This window comes from Mirounga leonina, unplaced genomic scaffold (genome assembly GCF_011800145.1).
Source record: "Mirounga leonina isolate KUSES-001 unplaced genomic scaffold, KU_Mleo_1.0 Mir_454, whole genome shotgun sequence".
Lineage (NCBI taxonomy): Eukaryota > Metazoa > Chordata > Mammalia > Carnivora > Phocidae > Mirounga > Mirounga leonina.
The window spans coordinates 14,576,131-14,587,302 of record NW_023270763.1 but is presented as its reverse complement, the minus strand read 5'-3'; the positions used below and the strand labels follow the sequence as shown (position 1 = coordinate 14,587,302).

The following is an 11,172-nucleotide window of genomic DNA, read 5'->3' as shown; positions in this document are numbered from 1 at the left end:
CAAAACCTCTGGGATGCAATAAAAGTGGTTCTAAGAGGGAAGTTTATAGCAATACAGACCTATCTCAAGAAGCAAGAAAAATCTCAAACAACCTAATTTTACACCTTAAAGGAGCTAGAAAAAGAACAAACAAAACCTAAAACCAGCAGAAAGAAGGAAATAATAAAGATTAGAGCAGAAATACATTATATAGAAACTAAAATAACAATAGAACAGATCAGTGAAATCAGGACTTTGAAAAAAATCAATAAAATTGATATACCTCCAGCCAGATTTATCAAGAAAAAAGGAGAAAGGACTCAAATAAAATCACAAATGAGACAGGGGAAACAGCATCCCGCACCACAGAAACACAAACAGTTATGAGAGATTATGAAAAACTACATGCCAACAAATTGGACAACCTAGAAGAAATGGACAAATTCCTAGAAAAATATAAACTACCAAGGCTGAAACAGGAAGAAATAGAAAATTGAATAGACTGATTACTGCAATGAAATTGAATCAGTAATCAAAAAACTCTAAACAAACAAAAGTTCAGGACCAGGTGATTTCCCAGGGGAATTCTTACATTTAAGGAAGAGTTTATACCTATTCTTCTCAAACTTTTCCAAAAAATAAAAAAAAACAACAAATACTTCCAAATTCATTCTGAGGCCATCATTCCTCTGATACCGAAAGCAGATAAAGACACCACTAAAAAAGAGAACTACACGCCAATATCTCTGATGAACGTGGATGCAAAAATCCTCAAGAAAATACTAACAAACTGAATCCAACAATACATTTTTAAAAATGATTCACCACGATCAAGTGGGATTTATTTCTGTGTTGCCAAGGTGCTTCAATACTCACAAATGAATCAATGTGATAATCACATCAATAAGAGAAAGGATAAGAACCATACGATCATTTCAATAGATGTAGAAAAAGCATTTGACAAAGTAGAACATCCATTCATGATAAAAACCCTCAACAAGTATGTTTACAGGGAACATACTTCAACATAATAAAGGCCATCTGTGAAAAACCCACAGCTAACATCATCCTTAATGGAGAAAAACTGAGAGCCTTTCCCCTAAGGTCAGGAACAAAACTCTTACCACTTTTACTCAACATAAAACTGGAAGTCCTAGCCACAGCAATGAGACAACAAAAAGAAATAAAAGGCATCCAAATCAGTAAGGAAGAAGTCAAACTTTCACTATTTGCAGATGACATGATCCTCTATATGGAAAACCTGAAAGACCCCACTGAAAATCTGCTAGAACTGATACTCGAATTCAGTAAAGTCTCAGCATACAAAATCAACGTACAGAAATCTGTTGCGTTTTTATACAGCAATAATGAAGCAGCGGAAAAAGAAATTAAGAAAACAATCCCATTTACAATTGCACCCAAAACAATAAGATACCTAGGAATTAACCTAACCAAGGAGGTGAAAGACATGTACTCTGAAAACTACAACTGATGAAAGAAATTGAGGAAGACACAAAGAAATGGAAAAACACTCCCTGCTCATGGATTGGAAGAACAAGTATTGTTAAAATGTCTAAACTACCCAAAGCAGTCTACACATTTAATGCAATCCCTATCAAAATACCACCAGCATTTTTCACAGAGCTAGAGCAATCCTAAAATTTGTATGAAACTGCAAAAGACCCTGAATAGCCAAAGCAGCTTTGAAAAAGAAACCCAAAGCTGGAGGCACCACAATTCTGGACTTCAAGTTATATTACTAAGTTGTGGTAGTCCAAACACTATGGTACTAGCACAAAAAATAGACACATAGATCAATGGAACCGAATAGAAAACCCCAAAATAAACCCACAACTACATGGTCAATTAATCTCTGACAAAGTAGGAAATAATATCCAGTGGGAAAAAGTCTCTTCAACAAATGATGTTGGGAAAACTGGATAGCAACATGCAAAAGAAAGAAAATGGATCACTTTTTTACACAATACACAAAAATAAATTCAAAATTAATTAAACACCTAAATGAGAGACCTGAAACCGTAAAAAATCCTAAAAGAGAACACAGGCAGACACTTCTTTGACATAGGTCATAACAACTTCTTTCTAGATATGTCTCCTGAGGCAAGGGAAACAAAAGCAAAAATAAAGTATTGGGACTGTATCAAAATAAAAAGCTTTTGCACAGTGAAGGAAACAATCAACAAAATATTTACCAATGACATATCTGATTAAGGTTGAGTATCCAAAATATGTAAAGAACTTATAAAACTCAACACCCAAAAAACAAATAATGCAATTAAAAAGTGGGCAGAAGACATGAACAGACATTTCTCCAAAGAAGACATACAGATGGCCAATGGACACATGAAAAGATGTTCATCATCACTATCAGGGAAATGCAAATCAAAACTACAATGAGATATCACCTCACACTTCACACCTGTCAGAATAGCTAACAACAACACAAGAAACAACATTTATTGGTGAGGATGTGGAGAAAAAGGAATACTCTTGTACAGTTCATGGGAATGTAAACTGATACAGCCACTCTGGAAAACAGTATGGAGATTCCTCAAAAAGTTAAAAATAGAACTACTTTATGATCCAGTAACGATATTACTGGGTATTTACTCAAAGAATACAAAAACACTAATTCAAAGGGATACATGCACCCCTGTGTTTATTGCAGCACTATTTACAATAGCCAAATTATGGAAGCCGCCTAAGTGTCTATTGATTGATTAATGAATGGATAAGAAGATGTGGTATATATACAATGGAATATTATTCAGCCATACAAAAGAATGAAATCTTGCCATTTGCAATGACATGGATAGAGCTAGAGGGTATAATGCTAAGCGAAATAAGTTAGTCAGAGAAAGACAAATACCATATGATTTCACTCATATGTGGAATTTTAAAAAGAGATTTTATTTATTTATTTGAGAGAGAGAGAGAGCTGAGTTGCAGGGAAGGGCAGAGGGAAAGGGAGAAGCAGACTCCCCACTGAGCAGAGAGCCTGACATGGAGCCTATCCCAGGACCCTGGGATCATGACCTGAGCTGAAGGCAGGTGCTTAACCAACTGAGCCACCCAGGTGCCCCCACTCAGAAACACATGAGCAAAGGAAAAAAAAAAGAGAGAGAGACAAATCAAGAAACAGACACTTGACAGACCATAGAGAACACACTGATGGTTACCAGAGGGGAGGTGGATGGTGAGGGGTCAAATAGGTGATGGGGATTAAAGAGCGCACTTAATGATGATGAGCATTGAGTAATGTGTAGAATTGTTGAATCACTATATTGTACACCTGAAACTAATATAACACTGTATGTTAACTATACTGAAATGAAAAATAAAAATTAATAATAAATATTCTGGACACAAGTTCTTAACTATATGATTTGAAAACATTTTCTGCATTCCATGGGCTGTTTCTTTACTTTACTAATGGTACCATTTGTAGCACAAAAGTTTTTAATTTTGATGAAAGCCAATTTATCTACTTTTTTTATTATGTTATGTTAATCACCATACATTACATCATTAGTTTTTGATGTAGTGTTCCATGCAGTTTATCTACTTTTTATTTAGTTGCTTGTACTTTTGGTGTCTGTCATACCTACAAAAAACATTGCATAACCCAAGATCATGAAGATTTTCTCCTATATCTTCTAAGAATTTTAGAGTTTTAGCTCTTACATTCAGATCTTTGATTCAGTTAATTTTTGTGTGTAGTTTTAGGAAGGGCTCCAAATTTATCTTTTTTTAATGTGATACAAAACTTTCTCAGCACCATTTGTTGAAAAAACTATTCTTTTTCATTGAATTTTCTTGACATCTTTGTTGAAAATCAATTGACTGTAAATGTAGAGATTTTGTGGGGTTGGGGTGTATCTCAATTCTCTTCTATTGATCTGTCTACTCTTATACCAGTGCCACTTATGGGCAAAACTTATGATGCTAACATTGTAATAAGTTTTTTTAAAATCAGGAGATATAGTTCTTCCAACTGTTCTTTTTAAAGATTGTTTTGCCTATTCTGGGTCTTTTGGAATTTTCATATGAATTTTAAGATCAGCTTGTCAATTTCTGCAAAAATCTAGTTGAGCCAGCCCACTTTGTATTCTCGCTTGAGAATGTTAAGCATCTCTGATTCACCCCATCCGCTGCCCTTTTCCTCAACCCTTTGCTTTCTATGGCTTGTGCTGTCAGGTTTTTCTTATAAGCTGTTGACACTTGTTTTGGAGGTATTGATGCAGACACCTTCAATATCTGGGTGTGTTTGGGACAGAGCAACTCTGCAATCTGTACCATTGGCCAAGACAGATTATGAGTCTTCAACTGAAGACATACACTGATTTTAGAGAAGTTAAAATGTGAAAAGAATGTGTGTCTTCGAATTGAAGAAATATGGTGCCTGCATCCTTTTTCCATCCTTGCCCCAAAGTGTAATTTCCTGCAGAGCAGAGTGAACTTTCTAGAAAGTAAGTTGAACCATATCAACTTTTTGGCTGAAGACCTTCTGAATGACTTTCCATGTCAGTCACCATAAAATACAAACTTTCTACCATTGTGTTCAAGACTTTATGGGATCTCTTAAACAATCAGCCTCTTGGATGGCATTTCCTACAGCTCTCACTCTGACTGCTCTGTTCCAGTCATACTGGCCTCCTTGACACTCCTCAGACACACCAGGCATATTCCCATTTCAGGATTTTGCATTTGCTGCTCACCCTGCCTGGAACATTTTTCCTAAGATACCCAAATAACTCAATCCCTTACTTCTCTCAGTCTCTGCTCAAATGTTACCTCTCAGAAAGGCCTTTTTGCCTAACTGATCTAGAAAAGCTCCACTGTCACTCTGTCTCCTTTCTCTCTTAATTTTTCATTTTACCAACCCCACCTCCATTACCTTCTTCCTCATCTAGAATGTAAGCTCTGGGAAAGCAGAGACTTTGGTTTCATTACCCTGTGCTTAGAATGACCAACATATAGCAGGTGCTCAATCAGTGTTTGCTGAATAAATGAATGGATGTGCAAGCACATGGAAACAATGATGTTTGCCGCCTGGTTAAAACTGGATGAATTGAACTTGGAAGCATGGGTAAGAAATGCAAACATGTGAATAAGCCTCGGACAGTAGAGAGCAGTGAAGTCTGTGAAAAATTGGAGAGTGCAGGCCCCATGTCAGGGGTCCCTGTTGTTAATCATTTCCTAAAGCATGTTTGTGGTTGAATCTGGCTTAGTGTGTGAATGGGAAGGGGGGCATGTAGAGGGAGAAAAAACAGACTTTGATCAAAGGTGAAAGGAAATTTAATAACTTGCTTGAGAATAGTAGGGCTTTTCATGAGGGTGTCAGCATCCTAGAGCTCTGGTCTCCAAAGAGGAAAACATGTGTCCCAGGTGAAGTTCAAAGCAATCCATCAGTCTGTGAGAGGGAAATATTAGGGCCTTAATTTATATTCACTTTTATGAAAATAAAAAAAATTAAGCTCTGCTAATATTTGCCATGTGTACTGAACCCAGGACCCTCAGTTTCTGCCTGTGTCTGACAGTCATGGTCATGGGTGCCACACAAGGACTCCTGAAGAAAATTTGGGAATAAAGACAGCAAAGGTCTTTAGTGCCCTCACTCAGTTATTCACTTTCAGAACATTGTGGCATATTGCTATTTGCTATTGACTTGTCAAATGGATATATGGATTATATTATCTAGTTAAATCTCACATAACCCTCACAAAATGGACAAGTGTCTTCAAATATTTTCTTCAAAGAAGCCACAGATCAAAGCTAACACTAATCATACAAAGAATATCCACCACAAGAAGATAGCAAAGCCAGCACTTATCACCAGGGGAGAATAATAATAATCACATTAGATTTACACATTGAAGCTTCTTTGCTGTGATTATTTATTACAGGTAGCAAAGAAAAATGCTTTGTAGCATTACAAATACATTTTTAAAATTATTTAATCATATTTACTGAATCTTTGGCAGATCCTTTTACAATTTCTGTTTATGTAATTTCGTGTGCATAATAACCTAGTACAGTTGTACATGTAATTTAAAATTGAATAAATATGCATATGTTGAAGTTGTGCGCAAATTTTTAAGTTTTTACTGATAAAGCTGTATAATCAAACTAGCCTGGAGTCACAATCCTGGTGTGAAGCTCTCTCAGAAGGCCCAGCAAGCCTGTCTGAGCAACATCCAAGCACTTAAAGTTGAAGGGTGTGGGTTATTCCTTTGTCCACATTTCCAGAGTCATGGGGGAAAGGTAGGCCAGAGATATAAACCAACCAGCATCAGAAGAAATAAGATAATTTTTCCTTATCAAGCAACATAGTCCCTTTTTCATAAATGTGAATGACTATTAAGGATCTCCAAATATAAGACAAAGATCAAGATGAATAAATGGAACAAGAAAACCCAGAAGAAATAGGTAATTTGGTGAAAAGAGAAATTCTAGGGCACCTGGGTGGCTCAGTTGGTTAAGCGACTGCCTTCGGCTCAGGTCATGATCCTGGAGTCCCTGGATCGAGTCCCGCATCGGGCTCCCTGCTCGGCAGGGAATCTGCTTCTCCCTCTGACCCTCCCCCCTCTCATGCTCTCTCTGTCTCATTCTCTCTCAAATGAATAAATAAAATCTTAAAAAAAAAGTATTAAAAAAAGAGAAATTCTATAATTCTAATTAATATCATAAGAGAGACCAGATATGCTGAATAAGAACTTAAAGCTAGAATAGCCAGACAAGGAATGAGAGAATAAATAAGATATATTTCAGATATAAAGAGGCAATCCAGGAATGTCCAATATATTTCAAAAGAATATTAAGTATTTCACAAAGATAAAAGAGAAATCTAGGGAGTAAATTTGCCTTTAAAATTTTTTTCCTAATTATTTATATGAAGTATAACCTTGATACTAAACTTGGTAAAGACAATACAAATTAAAAAATTATAGGCCTAAATCACTTGTGAATACTTATTCGAATGCTCTCTATAAAATATTAGCAAAAAGGATCCAACAACACATTAAGAGAAGGATATACCATGGCCGAGTGGGATTTATTTCAGGAATGCAAGGTTGGTTCAATATTTAAAAATTCATGGTATAATATACCACATTAAGAAATGTGAATGAAAAGTATCACCTAATTATCTCCATATACGCTGAAAAGACTTTCAACAAATTAAACAGCCTCTCCTGATAAAAACACTCAAGAAAAAGTCCATTTTTGCCTCAGTGATTTGAGAGGTCACTTTTATTTTACACTGAAATTCCATATGTACTTGTACCTATTTCTGGATATTCTATTCTAGCTCACTGGTCTGTTTTTCTATTCATGTACCAACACTATGCTATTTTCATTACCAAAACTTTGTGGTATATTTTAATACTTGGTAGGTTTAGTTGCCTCTCATAGTTTTATTTTGTGGTAGTTTCCTGTATATTATTGAATGCTTATTTTTCCATTTGAGGTTTATTATTATTTACTGATATTTTCTTTGTTACACAATATGATCTGTTCTTGTGAATATTCCTTGTGTGCTTGAGAAAATGGATTTCCTATTATCAGGGTTAAAGTTTAATACACACCCATAAGGTATATTTTTTTATTACAATGTTAATTTTTTTTATATCCTTACTTATTTTTGTCCACTTATCCAATACCACTGAGGTGAGACTTCAATCCTGATGACTTTGGGGTTTTGTCTTTTGTTCCATTAGTGAAAGATTTTGATGGTTCATGCTGTGTTTTGTGGAACTTCACCTATATATACTGTTCATGCAGCTACTTGCTGTCCTTGCAAATTTTCTTAGATTAACAGTATGATGGTTGGCTTCTCTTTCCTCCCACACTCTCATAAGCTTATTTTTCTGGAAAAAAATCATGGTGATCCTGAGTAATGGTTTAAAACCATTTTTATAATTTCCTGGTATCAGATCCCCTGGATCTGGGAGAGATGGAATATCTTGGGATGTGGTACTGAGACACTGTCTAGGACAGTGTTGTGCTGAGGATTCTGGGTATGGTCATGGGAGGACAGTGCAGGGGAGAGGGGGAGGGGTGTATCTCTGAGGCTTTGGGTATAATGGTAGCCTGTAAAGTGTTGGACAAATTCTGGAGGAGCTTGATAGAAGTGAGATTAACTTCATACCAGCCCCTTTCTGTTTCTCCAGATTTGCCTTAGCATAACTGGCTCCCAGGGAGACCTCTAGAAGGCATGCTAGGAGGGGAATGAGCTCCAACATGGCTATTTGAGTGGATTCATCCCAATCCTCAAACCCTCTAAAATCCCTGGCAACTGGTGATAAACAAGACTGACTTTTCTTAATGTCCCAGAAGACAAAAATATGGCCCTCTTCCCTATTCTCAGCTCCCAGTTGCTATCCCTTTGTAACCCATTTTCCTCTCCAAGGTCTTTTTACATGAATCTCCATATTGGGGTAACCTGGAGTGACTGGCCTCACCTCCCAACTTTCCTTCCATGACCTGAGAGCCATGTGGCCAGCCCCTACACACTCCACGTGTGTGTGGAAAGAGGTATTGGGACAGGGGAGAGCTGTGAGCTGTTCTGGAAGGGAGCAGGAAATTGATTTGTAGACAGACACAAAGCAATTTGAACTACCAAGTGAAGACCTATATTATGGAGGTAAATTATGCTGCCAACCTTGAAACAAGGAACCTAGATGACATCAATTTTTACAAAGGCTCTGTTTTGATCCACTTCAAAGAACTCACTGGGGTTAGTCTTGTAAGTTTCATAATCCATCAGCCAACTGAGCATGTGGAATGATACTTCATCATGAAAATAGACTCATCCGGGAGAGAGTAAGAAGAATCAAAGACAAATGAGGTTTATGTCCCACCAAGTCAAGGAGAGTGATTAGTTTGCTATCATAATCTTTACCTTTGTGTTGTGGAGTTTCAGCCTGAGCATGAAAGTAACACCCAGGGAGTTCACCTTGATGTGGGCCTACCCACCTGGGACGTGGGCATGTGTATGAGGGAGAAAGCACCCTAATGGAGAACAAGGATGTACCTGGACAATTGGCAGCTTGTCTTGTGGTTCCCTCCCCCATTTCCCCTTTCTCCCTTTTGTTTATCTTTCTCTTCTCTTCTTCCTCCTTCATCCCCTCTATGGGTGACTGGATTTGTTTCTAGAACTCTTGGAAAAAGGAGCAGTAATAAAAAAAAATGAAACACTTTTTTTCTGTGAAATTCTCTGTGGGTCATTAATAAACCAATGCATTTCTGCCTTGACTAACAGTCCAGGTCAAGCACTAGCATTTCCAGCCCATCCCCAGCTCTGGCCATAGCCCTCAGAGATTCTTATAGCAAATGGTGGCTGAGATGAATGTGTGAAGCAAGGATGTGGCAGGATTTGCATCTGTGTGCTATAGAGGAGAGCATGACTCTTTCATTTAATAGATTGGGAAACAGAGTCATAGAAGGTTACTGGTATGAGATTAGTCAGTTTTCAGGAAAAGGCATGATAGAAACAAAATTTGGGAATCTGGAAAGAAGAAGAATGAATGGAAAGGAATTTGGCAAATTGGAGGAAAAAAATGAAACTCAAGCTTGCAGAGGGGAAAGGCTAAATGCAACCTGGAGTTGCCTGAACTCCAGAAGGCCACAGGTGTCTCTGAGGGTGGGATTCAGCTTGGGTTCAAAATAGGAAGATTGGTGGAAAGTCTACAAGAAGAATTTGGATCTCCATATTGCCTCCGGAACCCGCCAGCTTTGGTGACTGTTTACCTTTGCAGAACACTGCAGTGTTGCTCCTTGGAGAGGATGATGTAAACGGAATCTGGGCTCAGGGACACTGGACTGCTGCAAAGGTGCTGCAATGAAAACAGGAGGTTAAGTACAAATGAATATATTGAATGGTGCTGGTGTCTCAGTCCCTGGCCCCCATTTGCCACCTAGAATAACTCATAGTTGTAGTTATATAATTATATACAGTGATTGACAGGTATAGAAAATAAGCAAATGAACTAATAAGACAATCATTATTAACTCTGAGGTAGAGGAAATGTTATATAAGAAATTGTTTTCGTCGTACACCACTCAGCCATGAATAATATTTATATAAGCACTGAGTATTGATTTAACCAAAAATTATAATTATATGAGGAGGATGAGGGAAGATTTGTAAGAATGTTAAATCCTCATCTCCCATATTAGGACGTCTACGGTTAGTACCTAAAACTGAAAAATCAAGAAATAGTAGGCCAATATGTCTTTCTATAATGTGAAGGTAAACACGTATACTCACACAGCTACAAAATGGTGAAAGCATTTACTGTGTAGAGCAAGAATCAGGGATGGGAGATTTATTTTAAATTTTTGAATGTATACCTTTTCATGAAGATGGTGCCAAAGGTGAAGAAGGAAGCCCTTGCCACCACCTCCAAAGCTGAAGCCAAAGCAAAGTCTTTGAAGGCCAAGAAAGCAGTGCTGAAAGGCTTCCACAGTCACACACAAAAAAAGATCTGCATATCACCTAACTTCCGATGGCCCAAGACACCACGTCTTCAAAGGCAGCCCAAATATCTTCAAAAGAGCGTCCCTAAGAGAAACAAGCTTGACCACTGTGCCATCATCAAGTTCTCCCTAACTACCAAGTCAACCATGAAGAAAGTAGAAGACAACAACACACTTGTGTTCACTGTAGATATCAAGGCCAACAAGCACTAGATCAAACAGGCTGTGAAGAAGCCCTATGACATTGATATGGCCAAGGTCAACACCCTGATCAGGCCTGATGAAGAAAAGAAGGCATATGTTCGACAGGCTCCTGACTGTGATGCTTTGGGTGTTGCCAACAAAACTGGGATCATGTACACTGAGTCCAGCTGGATAAATCTAAGTATAAATTTTTTCACCATAAAAATTTTTTTGAATATATATAATAGTAGTTAACAGAGATATGATAAAGTGTTTGCATTATAATTATATATAATATATATTAAACATAATACATGTGTATATGTATGCATATATATTATATATATGTATTATATAATTATATATATTATCATGTAGTAGGTATATGTATATATTATATATATACATAAATATTATATGTAGTAGGTAGAGAGGATGTCACAGTTTGAAAGATATGTCAAAGTGCTTGCATGTTTGAGAAATGATACCTTATATTTTTAGACTTTGATT

The 11,172-nt window shown here is 37.1% G+C and overlaps 1 pseudogene; it reads left to right on the top strand.

The window, feature by feature from the left end:
• Positions 1–10,359: 10,359 nt before the first annotated feature.
• LOC117999249 lies at positions 10,360–10,917 on the top strand (annotated as a pseudogene).
• Positions 10,918–11,172: the final 255 nt, after the last annotated feature.